At 41.3% G+C, this 12,170-nt stretch overlaps 1 pseudogene; it reads right to left on the reverse strand.

Moving 5' to 3' along the window:
• Window positions 1–435: 435 nt before the first annotated feature.
• LOC147437947 (uncharacterized) lies at window positions 436–1,156 on the reverse strand (annotated as a pseudogene).
• Between the last annotated feature and the right edge of the window lie 11,014 nt (window positions 1,157–12,170).

Genomic DNA, 12,170 nt, shown 5'->3' on the forward strand with positions numbered 1-12,170 from the left:
TTCTGCATGCCTTGCATCATCTCCTCACAGGCATGAGTCAAGTCATGTTTGGTTGCTACTCTCCTTGCGGCTCACATGGGATACAACCCTTGATAGGGGAGGGCGCTCAAAATAGGGCACCCTTTATGTATCTTGCTTACAAGTGTGAAAAACCAAGCTTCCATATCTCGGCAACGTGCAAGCAACGTAGAAAAAGAAGAAGAAGCTTGCGCGTGGTTGTGAATGCATTTTCAAACTCCGTCGAAATGGTGATTTTTGTTTCACGTGCAGAGGTGCTCCTATTTGGCACCAGCCATGCTCTCTTTTTTGCAAGTGCAACATTGTCTTCATGTGTAAAAGAGGCATTTCTTGTGATCACTGTAGCCATCGCAAACCGATCGAAGCTCCACCAGAAAAAGGAATTAAAACCCTCTATAAAAGAAAGGGAACAGAAACCTAAGGGGGAGTAGTTGAGGGGAGAGCCCCTTTTGGAGTTCGAAATTCTTGAATGATAGTTTTACCGCCTCGGTAGACTACCCATTTACCTTGTTTGTGGGCTTCAAACATCTTCTTGAACTCCTCCTTTTTTAATTTTGAGTTGATTCGTTGTCAACTCCTCAGTAATCCAAAGCTTTATTCCTTTGAGGAGACGAGATTGACATAGAAATTTCAATCGCTCGTCTTTGTCCTTGAAAGTAAGGACGCAATGCTCGGGACACACATGTCGATGTGTGTCATTGATCCAAGCGACGGCCTCTGGCTTGATGTTGAGTGGTTGAAGAATGTCATTGAGCTTGGTAATTGCTTCTTCAAGGGTGTTTTCAATGGTGCACCACGGTGAGGGAAGCCCACCAATGTGGACCTTAAGGGCATTCTCTTCTTGAAGTCTTCATTTGCAAAGCTCCTTTGATACACAAGTCTTCACTTCAGTGATGGTTTCTGAGTGAGCTTGGCTAACCTTTGCCTCAACCTCCTTTACCTTGTCGGTGGCGAGGTCAACCATGGAATTGAAGCGTTCTTCTAACTTGCTAAGGCGATTTTTGAGCTCAAAATTCTCTTCCATGACTCGATCAAGAGTTGCTTGAAGCTGAGTAATGCAATCGAGTTTGCTAGGGGCTGCTAGCAGCACCCCTACAAAACTCAGTTGTGTTCTCGTAGGTGTCTTTGGGGTATTCATCCCTATGCTTGGGATGGTATACACCAAGAAGAACTTAAGAAAAACCCTGTAGGAACCACAGACAGGTTTGAGAAGAGAACAACAAAACAAAAAATGCAAACATCATTTGCATTGGCTCAGGGGATTGTTATCCGGATGCTGTGTCAAGCAAGACCTTCTGCAGGCCGAGCACCTACAAACCTGCTTGTGGGGAAACAAATGCCATTCTTGCGGACCTGAACACGCCACGACCTACTGTGGACCTGCTCCCAAATAGTCCATGACCTGTTGCAAACCTGTTGTTGAAAATATGTGGGGCGAATGAGGCCGCGGACGTGCTTGTGTAGGGCAAGTCTAGATTCTAACACCCTCCCACAGGGTCACCCTTTTCCCAGGGGAGGACCACCTCACAAAGCTGCTCGTAAATCGTAAAGAGAGAGAGAGAGAGAGAGAGAGAGAGAGAGAGAGAGAGAGAGAGAGAGAGAGAGAGAGAGAGAAACCATGCATAACCTCTATGTCTACTTTTTCCCTCCTCCATAGCTCCCCCCCTCCCTTGAGCTTTGATACCAATCTAAGGACTCAAGAAACTTCCTTGAGGATTCTCCATCCTACCACCCTTTATAAAGGCCCTTGGACATCCATATGTAGAATCCACTATCCACACCTAGCAGCAAGCCCTTGGCATGGGTCCTCGACCCCCCTAGGTTTTCCCTTGGCCTTACATAGCCCTTACCGAATGGTAAGAGTGAGAGGAGACATCATTCCATTATCAAAGCTTTGGCTAAAGCATGTAGAGGACTAATTGAAGAATGGACTCGGCTATTGCCTTATGCTTTATGGGTGGATTGCACTGCACACAGTACAATTATAGAGTTTATGCCATCAAAGTTTGTGTATGGACAAAATCTTATTATGCCTACAAAGTAGGCAATAACTACATGGAGTGTATTGCTTTGGTATGCGAGGTTAAGTAGAGAAAAATTGCTTGCTTTTAGGATTCATCAACAAGAGAAGATAAGCAAAGATATTGAAGCAACAAAGGTAAAGTTAAAAGATGCGTGTCTAAATAATAAGAGTGCTTGACAATAAGGACATGCTAGGCCAAGTGCTATTCATGAAGGGGATCGCATTCTAGCTTATGATAACAGTTTGGAAAATTGCTATCATAAGCTAGAACTAGTACATAGCTATGCAAAGATGGTTAAATGGTGGTTTGGCCCATCTGTGGTTAACCATATGTGGAAAACTAGCACATAGCTATGCACAAAATGGTTAAGCCCATATGTGGTCAAGAATGATTTTTCCAATGCTACTTACAGGTTGTGCGAACTAGATGGTACGAAGCTGAAGGTTTTAATTGCAAGTAAGCATGCCAAATTGTACAAGAAGCAGGATGCAGAGATTCAATTTGAATAAGTAAGGTTGGATGTGCTTGAAGACCAGGATGTGGATGAAGAAGATGGTTTTTCTCATGAAAATGTTAATTTGGATGATTTCTAAGGTTGGCACATGTTGGAGGATGTACATTATCAATGGGGATGGATGTCATGCCATTTTCTGGGCACGGCGTGAAAAGTCTAGATCATAATGTATTTTGGGGTGATGCTTAGTTTATGGTTTATGCCGATGTTCCATGATGCCATTGATTGGTTAAAATATTCGTCAAATGAGGTTTTACAAGAAGGGTTGGAAAAATTTGAAGCTAATGGAATGCATTTTTACTGACCCATTGAGATGCGGTGCATGGTATGTATGCTGAATACAAGTTGGAATTTTTCTTGCTGAAAATGTAACCAATTTGAAAGGTTTCGTCAATACAGTCATGATCAATGTTTTTGAGCTCTCATCAGACCCAAAACAAGGCTGATATTGCCAATTTTACTAAGTTAAGGCTTTTAGAGGGGTTGGATGCATGCTAGATTGACTAGAAGAAGTGGGTTTTTACCAATTTACATTGTGAAGTCTGTGTTTATGTGAATCTTAGCAAGATCGAGATTAGTTGAGCTTTATAGCACCTTCAATCATTCCCAAATTGATTAACTTATGCTCATTTCAACCAATATTGAACAAGTTTTTTGCATTCTTGGATTCATTAGACGATGAAAATACCTGCAAGGATGAATGGATTTGATATTTTGCAAGCCTAATTCTATGCTTGAGTTGCGGGCCTTGGGATCAAGGGTTTGCTTGGTTTTATTACGACCTAATCTGGCTCAGAATGGGAAAATGGTAGCCAATTAAGCACAAAAGGATTAAATTTTAAGAGTTTTTTTTGTGACTGTGAAATATAAAAAGGGGAGGCCTTTGAAAATCACCACATGGCTCTTTACTTAACCCACATGGGGAGCTTTTCTTGCGAAATACAAACTCAAAGGGGAAGAAGCTCCCATGGGGAGCTCACCCCACTCACATCCATGGTGGGTGTTGCACTAGCAAGTGTTATTTGGCTTTCTCTACAATAATCTCAACGGGGAAGAAGCGCCTATGGAGAGCTCACCCCACCCACAAGATGGGTGTTGTGTGAGCACATGCAACGGCGTTTCATATGGTAGAGCTGTTGGTGCTCCAAGGTGGCTAGTTTAAGGGTGGTTTCACATGTAGGGGGCACATAAAGGAGGCTCCCTTTATGCACATGTGGCTAAGGAGAATGGCACCCATCGAGGATTGTCACGACATCGTGACAACCTGTGAGGGATCACCTTGAAGTCTCTAATAAGAGGATTCATAGTGGTGGGAAATTAGAAGAAGAGAAGGGCTAAAAATAGTGAATCAAGCAAAAAGAAAATATTTTCCTTTTTGATATTTTCAAAAGAAGCTATAAAAAGGACATGTGTAGGCAGTTTTTGACATTTTTGGGAAACAATTTTGAGGAAGAAGAGGATGAGCTATGAGCAGACTTTAGGCAATTTAGGAGCAAGCAAAGGAAGAAGGAGGAATAAGTTTTATTCTTCTTGTTCTTCATGTGATCAACGAGCAAGGAAGTAAAGGAAAAATTTCATCATCCAGAACAAGCAAGGAGAGAAGAACTTCTTCTTCTTCTTGTGTACTTATAGTGCTTTTGAAGGTGGAGAACTCTCGACAAGGAGAAATAAGGGAAGTAGGAGAGAAATCTTGCTTGATTTTTCTTGCTTCTGCTCTCTGGCTTGAGGATTCAAGGTTTTCTCCATCAAAATCTTGGGATTAACAAACAAGGGAGCTATAAATGATGGGATTTGTGCTTTGCAAGTGCCTTGCTTACGAGAGAGCTTAGCCTACCGATTGTTTTGGGTTGAGGATTTTTGGTTTGGGGGATTTCAAATCGAGGTGCACACCATAGTGGCGTATGCAATCAAGTTGTACATAGGGTTATTAGATATCATTATTGGAAGCTTCTGTTGTTTGCAAGTCTAAATCTTGTGTTGAATTTTGTTTCCTATTGCTACTAATCATAATCTATTCACTAAATATCTATCATCTCTTGCAATTAGTCTCTAACCACATTAATATTTTGTTATTAGCTCTTGATTACCTTTAGCTACACCCTATATGCTTGGTTTTAGCCCTAAGACACTCTCCATCCACATCCAGAGGCTTGCTATCTTCCCAGTCTCCCCTTGAACTTAGTGCACTCTGACAATTTGGTGAACCTGACATGAACTTGATTGGGGTGGATGGAGTTATCCATGTCTACAAGCCAAGATATGTGTATGCAATAGGTATTGTATGTTACCATATACATGTGGTAGTGATGTGTGTGAACACACTTAGGATCACCGGGGCATTTTTTCCCTCACTGGGACGTTTTTTTCCCCGTGCATTGTATATACGTCCATCACTCTAGGGTTATCTCATATTTTCATTGCACACTAAGTAATACACTCTCTATTGTGTGCCTTAAGCTTCCTTCGTCTTCCTCAAGCTGTTTGCGTTTCTCTGTAACCCTATTTCCAACAATTGGTATCATAGCAGGTTGTGTCCTCCCGGGCTTCCTCGTCACCAGCATCGACAACACACACCTGCTCACTTTCTGCAATTTCAGTGAGCTTCGGTGAGAATCAGTAGGTTGACAAATACTTTGAGAAATCTCGTAGAGCTTGTTCTACTTAGATTTTTCATTTGGGCTCATTTCGGCCTCCGTTTTCACTACAAGTAGTGTTGCGCATACCATTTTGTCATTTTGTGCAAAATTTCTGCTAGTGTCGTTGTCTACATAACAGGTCCCTTATAGCCTTCTTTGGGTTGTGCTATATAGCACACATTAGTCCCACTTTGTTTCTCCTCTTTTTGGGCAGTTTTCACATCAGGTGCAGGCATTCGCCATGGCTGACAACAACACAGATGTATTCAAGATGTTTACTGCTTGCGGATAGATTGGATGGATACAATTACCCAATGTGGGTTTACATGATTCCACATGTTCTTGTGTCAAAGGGTGTCTGGGATATTGTGCAGGGCATTGATGTACATCTTGGTTCTATGGATATAGGGGGAGTTGAGGGTGTTGCAGTTTTTGGTGGCAGCATTGCTGCTATTAGAGTTGTTTTGCCTATAGTTGAGCAAGCTTGTTGGGATGTAAGAGATGCACAGGCTCATGCATTGATTGCATTATCTATGAAGCACACTATTACTACTCACGTTCGTTCAGCTAAATCTGCAAAACAGGCTTGGGATATTGTGGGTGGTTTTTATGCAAGTTGTAATGAGGCAAAAATTGCTTTGTTGCGTAAAGAGTTGGAATCAAAGATTATGCATGAGGAAGATAAAATGGACACCAAGGATGTATAGCCTTCACAAACATGCTTCACAGGTGCTTCAAGAGGTGACAAAGAAGCAACCATATAAAACTTTTGCAAACGCAACAAATTAGCAAAATTCAGATGCCCAAAACATGCATGCCAAAGTTTTGCATTTGAAATAGCCTTGGAATCCACAACTGCATTTGCAAAATTCTACCCGCATTTGTCATAAAAAGTGAGGTTATACAGCCCATGACATAAAATGCCTGATGCATCAATCTCATCACCAAAACTGAGATCATGAATTATACATTTGTCATCCACAAATTTCACAACAAGACCAAGTCTAGCAAGTGCAGATACAGACAAAAGGTTCTTCTTCATCCGAGGTACATAAATTGCATCAACAAGTGTGAAAGAACTGCTCAGCACAATCTTTCCAGCTCCCTTGACCGGATAAGAGGCATTTTTGGCACAAGTGACCGAATTCCCATGAGGGACACCCTCGAGAGAGATAAACAAGTCACGATGAGAGGTAATGTGCTTTGTAGCACCACTGTCAAAGTACCACACATGAGCATCTGCAACAACAGACATACATGCATCATGGATAGAAGGATCATAAGTGCACTCTACACTAAAAGCCCATTCTGCATCAACATTAGCATCATAATCTCCTTTTACAAAAGACTCAACAATAGTTGCACTTGTAATGAAATCAGCCTCTTTCTTCTTAGCCTCTTTTACCTTCAACTTTGGACATTGCTTGATCAAGTGATCATTAGCTTTACAATAATGACAATGCATCTTCTTTTTTCCTTTTTCACCACAATTCCCAAGTAGTGTTGCTAGTAGAAGCATTAGAAACAGGTGATTTACCACTCGCAGAAGAACCATGAGAAGTGGCTACATTGATGTTACCACCTTTCCTTGAGCAACAATAAAAGCCTCAACTGCACGTTGTTTAGCCCTGTTGTTTTGGAAAATGACTCTTGCAATAGCAATATGCATAATGCATCAAACTTGACAATTTCAGGCTTTCATTGGGTCATAAGTCTCTAAGTACTAGCAAAAGTCTGGTAAGAATTTTGCAAGGCATCAAGAACAGTTTGCAAAAGGGAACTGTCAGAAATGACTTCGCCTGCAACGTTCAAAATTTCCAAAGGATGGTTAAGTAAGGGCTACATGCAGGTTGCATATTTTGCATAGCGATGTTTGTGGGCCCATGCAAACTCCATCCTTGGGCAATTACCTGTATTTCGTGACTTTTATTGATGATTACTCCAGGCATGCATGGGTGTATCCGCTTAAAGTAAAGTCCGAAGTGTTTATGTGCTTTGAGCAATTTCTAGCTACGACTGAAAACGTCTTGAAATGTATTATGGGCACCCTCCGTTCTGATCGAGGGGGGGAGATACGTCTCATGAATATAATGCAGTTTTGGCTAGTCGTGGGATGAAACACCAATGTAAAGTTTCATATACACCTCAGAAAAATGATGTTGCTAAAAGGAAAAATAGGTGGCTTATGAAAATGGCACGATGTATGGTCAAAAGTCAAGCTTTTCCACATTTGTTTTGGCTTGAGGCTATCATGTGTGCCACTTGTGTACTTACCAGGTGTCCTAAAGCTTTGCAGTCTTTGACTCATTATGAAGCATGGCATGATAGAAATCCTTCTATTGAGCACATGTGTGTTTTTTACTGTTTGGCTTATGCTTTGGTGCCACAAACACAACGCAAAAAATTGGATGTTTGGCTTATGCTTTGGTCCCACAAATCCAACGCAAAAGATTGGATGATAAGACTATCAAACGCATTTTTTTTTGTTATAGTGTTGAAAGCAAAGGTTACAAGGTATACCATCCACAAACAAAGCGTATCTTGGTCTCACAGGATGTTGTGTTTGTGGAAGATTTTGTTCAACCCTTGTTGTCATGTACTTGAGATAGTAATGTTAGCTCACAGGATATTTATGAGATTTTGTTGCCTCTTTTCAGTGGTGGAAGTTTGAATGTAAATTCAAATGAGGCAAATGTACAGCCTATGGGGTTTTTTGAAAATGTTACCAATCAACCAATTTTTGATGCAGATGTATATGATGTACTTGATGAGGAAAGGGCTAAGAATGAGCACAGGCTAGAGGGATGCCAAAATGGATGGTGCATACTTTGCATGATAATAAATTGGATGCACCTTTTTCTAGTCATACTCTTTGGCTTTATCAGATTGTTATGCTTTGGCTGTTTCTAGCTTATGTGATGTTGAGGAACCTCTATCTTTTGATGAAGCACAAAATTCAAAAAATTGGATGGTTGCCATGCAATAAAAAAATGACACATAGACTTTATGTGATTTTCCTCTTGGCAAAAAGCCCATTGGTACAAAGTGGGTTTACAAGTTGAAACGCAAGCCGGATGGTGAGATTGATTGCTATAAGGCTCGACTTGTTGCAAAGGGTTATGCACATCAAAAAGGTATAGATTATAAAGAGACTTTTGCTCCCACTTATTGCATGACTACTGTGTGTTTTCTATGTGCATTGGCAACTCATTTTGGTTGGGATGTACATCAATCAGACATTGTTATTGCTTTCTTGAATGGTGACATATTTGAGGAAGTTTATGTAATGCAGCCTCGCGGTTTTTTCAAGAAAGAACAAGAGGTTAAAGTGTGCAAATGTAAGAAAGCTTTGTATGTTGAATCAATCTCCTCCTACTTGATATGAGAAAGCTGACACTCATTTGGTCAAACAAGGCTTTTGTCACAGTGCTTGACAGTGCTTACCATGGTCTAAACATTGGCAGGCTATCAAGCGGATCTTTTGCTATTTGAGTGGCACTTCACATCTTGGGTTGTTTTATCCCAAGGGGGGATCATTGCCACCAGATTTACGTTCTTTTTCGCACTCAAATTGATCTGGTTGTTATGACACGCAACTGTCCACGAGTGGTTTTTGTTTCATGCTCGACACCTCATGTATATCATGGTTGAGCAAGAAGAAAACTAATGTGGCCACTTCCAGTTGTGAGGCTGAGTATAGGGCAGTTTTCACAGCTATGGTTTAGTGTGTATGGCTCAAACACCTTATGGATGATTTGGGTGTTGGAAAGGACATTGCTGCCAACATCATCTACACTGACAGTCAGAGCACATTGGCAGTTGCGAGGAACACAATTTTTTATGCTTGCACAAAGCACATTGAGGTGCATTATCACTATGTCAGGGAGAGACTCTTAGTAGGAGAGATCAACTTGGCTTATGTGCCAACACAGGACAACCTTGAGATCTTTTCACAAAGGCATTGTCTCATGAGAAGTTTGAAGCTTTTCGCAAATCTTTGGGCTTACTCCCCTTTATGGACTGGTCATGTCCTCAGGGCATGGCACTTCCCTATACTCTATGTGCCAGCTCTCGTTCATCGCATCACTCCCAGGGGGGATTTGTTACCATATACATGTGGTAGTGATGTGTGTGAACACACTTAGGACCACGGGGGCATTTTTTTTCCTCACTAGGAGGCTTTTTCCCTGTGCATTGTATATAGGCCATCACTCTAGGGCTATCTCATCTTTTCATTGCACACTAATTAATACACTCTTTGTTGTGTGCCTTGAGCTTCCTTCATCTTCTCCAAGCTATGTGTGTTTCCCTGCAACCCTTTGTTGTGATGATGCACCAACAACATTTGCAGCATCAGCAGATAATGAATCGAAGTACAAATAGAGAGATGGAGGCCAAAATTCGAGAAGCTAAGCAAGTTGCAACATATAAATTGGGGTGGTTTGAAGGCTAGTACATGTCCAAGTTTTGAAAAGTGTATGAGCAAGCTATGGAAGATAAGGGGTGGATGAACAAGCCGCAATGGAAAAATTTACCATTATTGGGGTTCCAAAGTTGTAGGCATGAGTGGAGGAGATTCAGACTGCACATGGGGCCACATGGATGGAGTTTAAGAAGCATGGTTATGACCCTAAAATGTGCAAACCTGATTCCAATGAAACTCATTGTGGTTAAATTAATTAGATTTACTCTAGCCTAATTCTCATTGGTCCACCTCCAAGGCCATCCAATAGGAATTGGGTACACCTTGTGGGCATCTGGCCTAGGGAGCTGACATGTGTCCCTCATTCCCTTTGTGTAAAGGGAGCTTGTGTGTGTGTGTGTGGCTTTCTCTCTCATCCCCTACAAGCAAGGCTCGCCCCCTCCTAAGTAGGGATTCGTAAAGACTTTTTTTGACACACACAAAGCATCCAATTCCCCCATGGTTGACCTTTGGACACAACCTTTGAATTTTGGAACCTTAGCATTTTGGAAGTCTTAATGGGCTGAACCTTAGGGTCTTTTTAGCCCATTGTTGCACATGGCTCTTTTGCAGATGGCCCCCCCTTTGGATCCCTATTTTCCCTCCTTTGGATCCCTACTATGGCCGGTCTACTAGCTTAACCAATATTCTAGCTTTTTCTCCCCTTGCACTTCCCCATATTAAATGATCAGTTTAACATGAGAAAACCATTTAGGAGAATTAGATATTGATTATTATGACATTACCTCTCTCTTGAAATCATAGTCGTCCTCGACTATGGTGTAGAGAAGATAAAGCATATTCATGAGTCCTTTTCTTAGCGGGTAGAGGATCCCTATGTTACCCTATTCCATCATTCCACAATGGATGACTAGTCCATTTGGTGCTTGAGAGCCTGAGGCTGCTGCAAGCATGCCTCCACATTAGTCCTATCAATCTTCCATAGTAGAGTGACAAGCTCTACTTGGTGTTTGGGAGACGTCGTCTCCGCAAACTTGATCTAAGCATGCATACTACTTCATTTTTGTGCACAATAAAGAAAAAGAGAGTCTTATAAAACAAAAACTTTGTTCATTTTTAACATTTTGTACATTTGCTTACTCTTGGGAAGCATTGTAAGCATTGACAAGAATTAGGTTATCCTTTAATTGTATGCCTTGCATCCATCTAGCATCTTCAAAAGGATAATTCTTAAACTTAATAAGATATTGTCGGATAGTCTTACCACCTCTTAGTACCTTGTCTTCATGTCGGAGAATGGACTCGGGTGTGCAGCACCTCCTCTTGGTCCTCGATCTTCGATGGGTCTTCAATAGTTGGTTCTTGAGGTGGATCTCCTTTGTAAGGCTTTAATACGCTCACATGGAAAGCATTGTGTATGAGCCAATGATTGGGCAACATGAGTTGATAGGCCATCTCATTGATTGGCCTAAGAATATGGAAGGGACCATAGTACCATTTTGCTAGTTTAGCATAGTACTTTTGGTGTCCCGTAGGATTCTTGCCCGTCGTGTGCCTTAATCGAGCCTTGGGAAACTTTAACAAGACCCAATCATTTTCTTTAAAGGCTTGGGCTCTTCTCTGCTTGTCAGCAACAGCCTTTTGCCTTTGTTGTGAGATAGAGATAGCATCCTTAATCTTTTGAAAAGATTCTTGTAGGTGGCGGCTATACTCATCTGCAGCGAAGATCTTCCCATGTACCTTAAGTAGCAAGGGACTTTTTTATCTTCCCTTAATTACCTCGAAAGGTGCTTTTCCCATGGAAGTATGTACAGTGTTATTGTAAGCATACTCCACTAAGGGTAAGTACTTATCCCATTGGGATCTTTGATCTACTTCCGTTACATAGGCTTTTAGTAGATCGAGAATTGTTAGGTTAGCTATTTCACTTTGGCCATCCGTTTGGGGATGATAGGCCGAAGAGAAGTTTAGTCTTGTCCCTAAATTCTCAAAGAGACCCTTCCAGAAATTAATGGTCATTCTAGGATCTCTATCCGACACTATGGACATTGGCAAGCCATGGTACTTGAAAATTTGTGAAATGAAGAGGGTTGCCATTTGATGGGCTTTGATAGTCTTTTTGATAGGTATAAAATGAACTTGTTTACTAAACCTGTCTACTATCGTCCATATTCCCGTATTCCCATGGATAGACTTAGGCAATCCAAAGATAAAATCCATGGATATGCTCTCCCATGGTGAATTAGGGATTGGCAAGGGTTGAAGCAATCCAAGTTGCTTCCCTCTATCAAATTTTGTCTTTTGGCATACCGCACATTTAGAAACATACTCTTGTATGTTCACTTTCATGGTAGGCCAATAGAAATATGTTTCAATTCCTTTAAGGTAGACTGAATCCGTATATGCCCCGCATAAGGTGGAGCATGAGATTTATACATTACTTTCTCACGTAGTGAGTTAGTAACACATAGTCTATTGCCATAGAGAAGATAACCATCTTGTAAAGTAAATGGTTCTTCTTTCTTCCCTAATGCAAGGGTTGAGATCACATCTCT

This window comes from Adiantum capillus-veneris, chromosome 17 (genome assembly GCF_014529385.1).
Source record: "Adiantum capillus-veneris isolate H3 chromosome 17, ASM1452938v2, whole genome shotgun sequence".
Lineage (NCBI taxonomy): Eukaryota > Viridiplantae > Streptophyta > Polypodiopsida > Polypodiales > Pteridaceae > Adiantum > Adiantum capillus-veneris.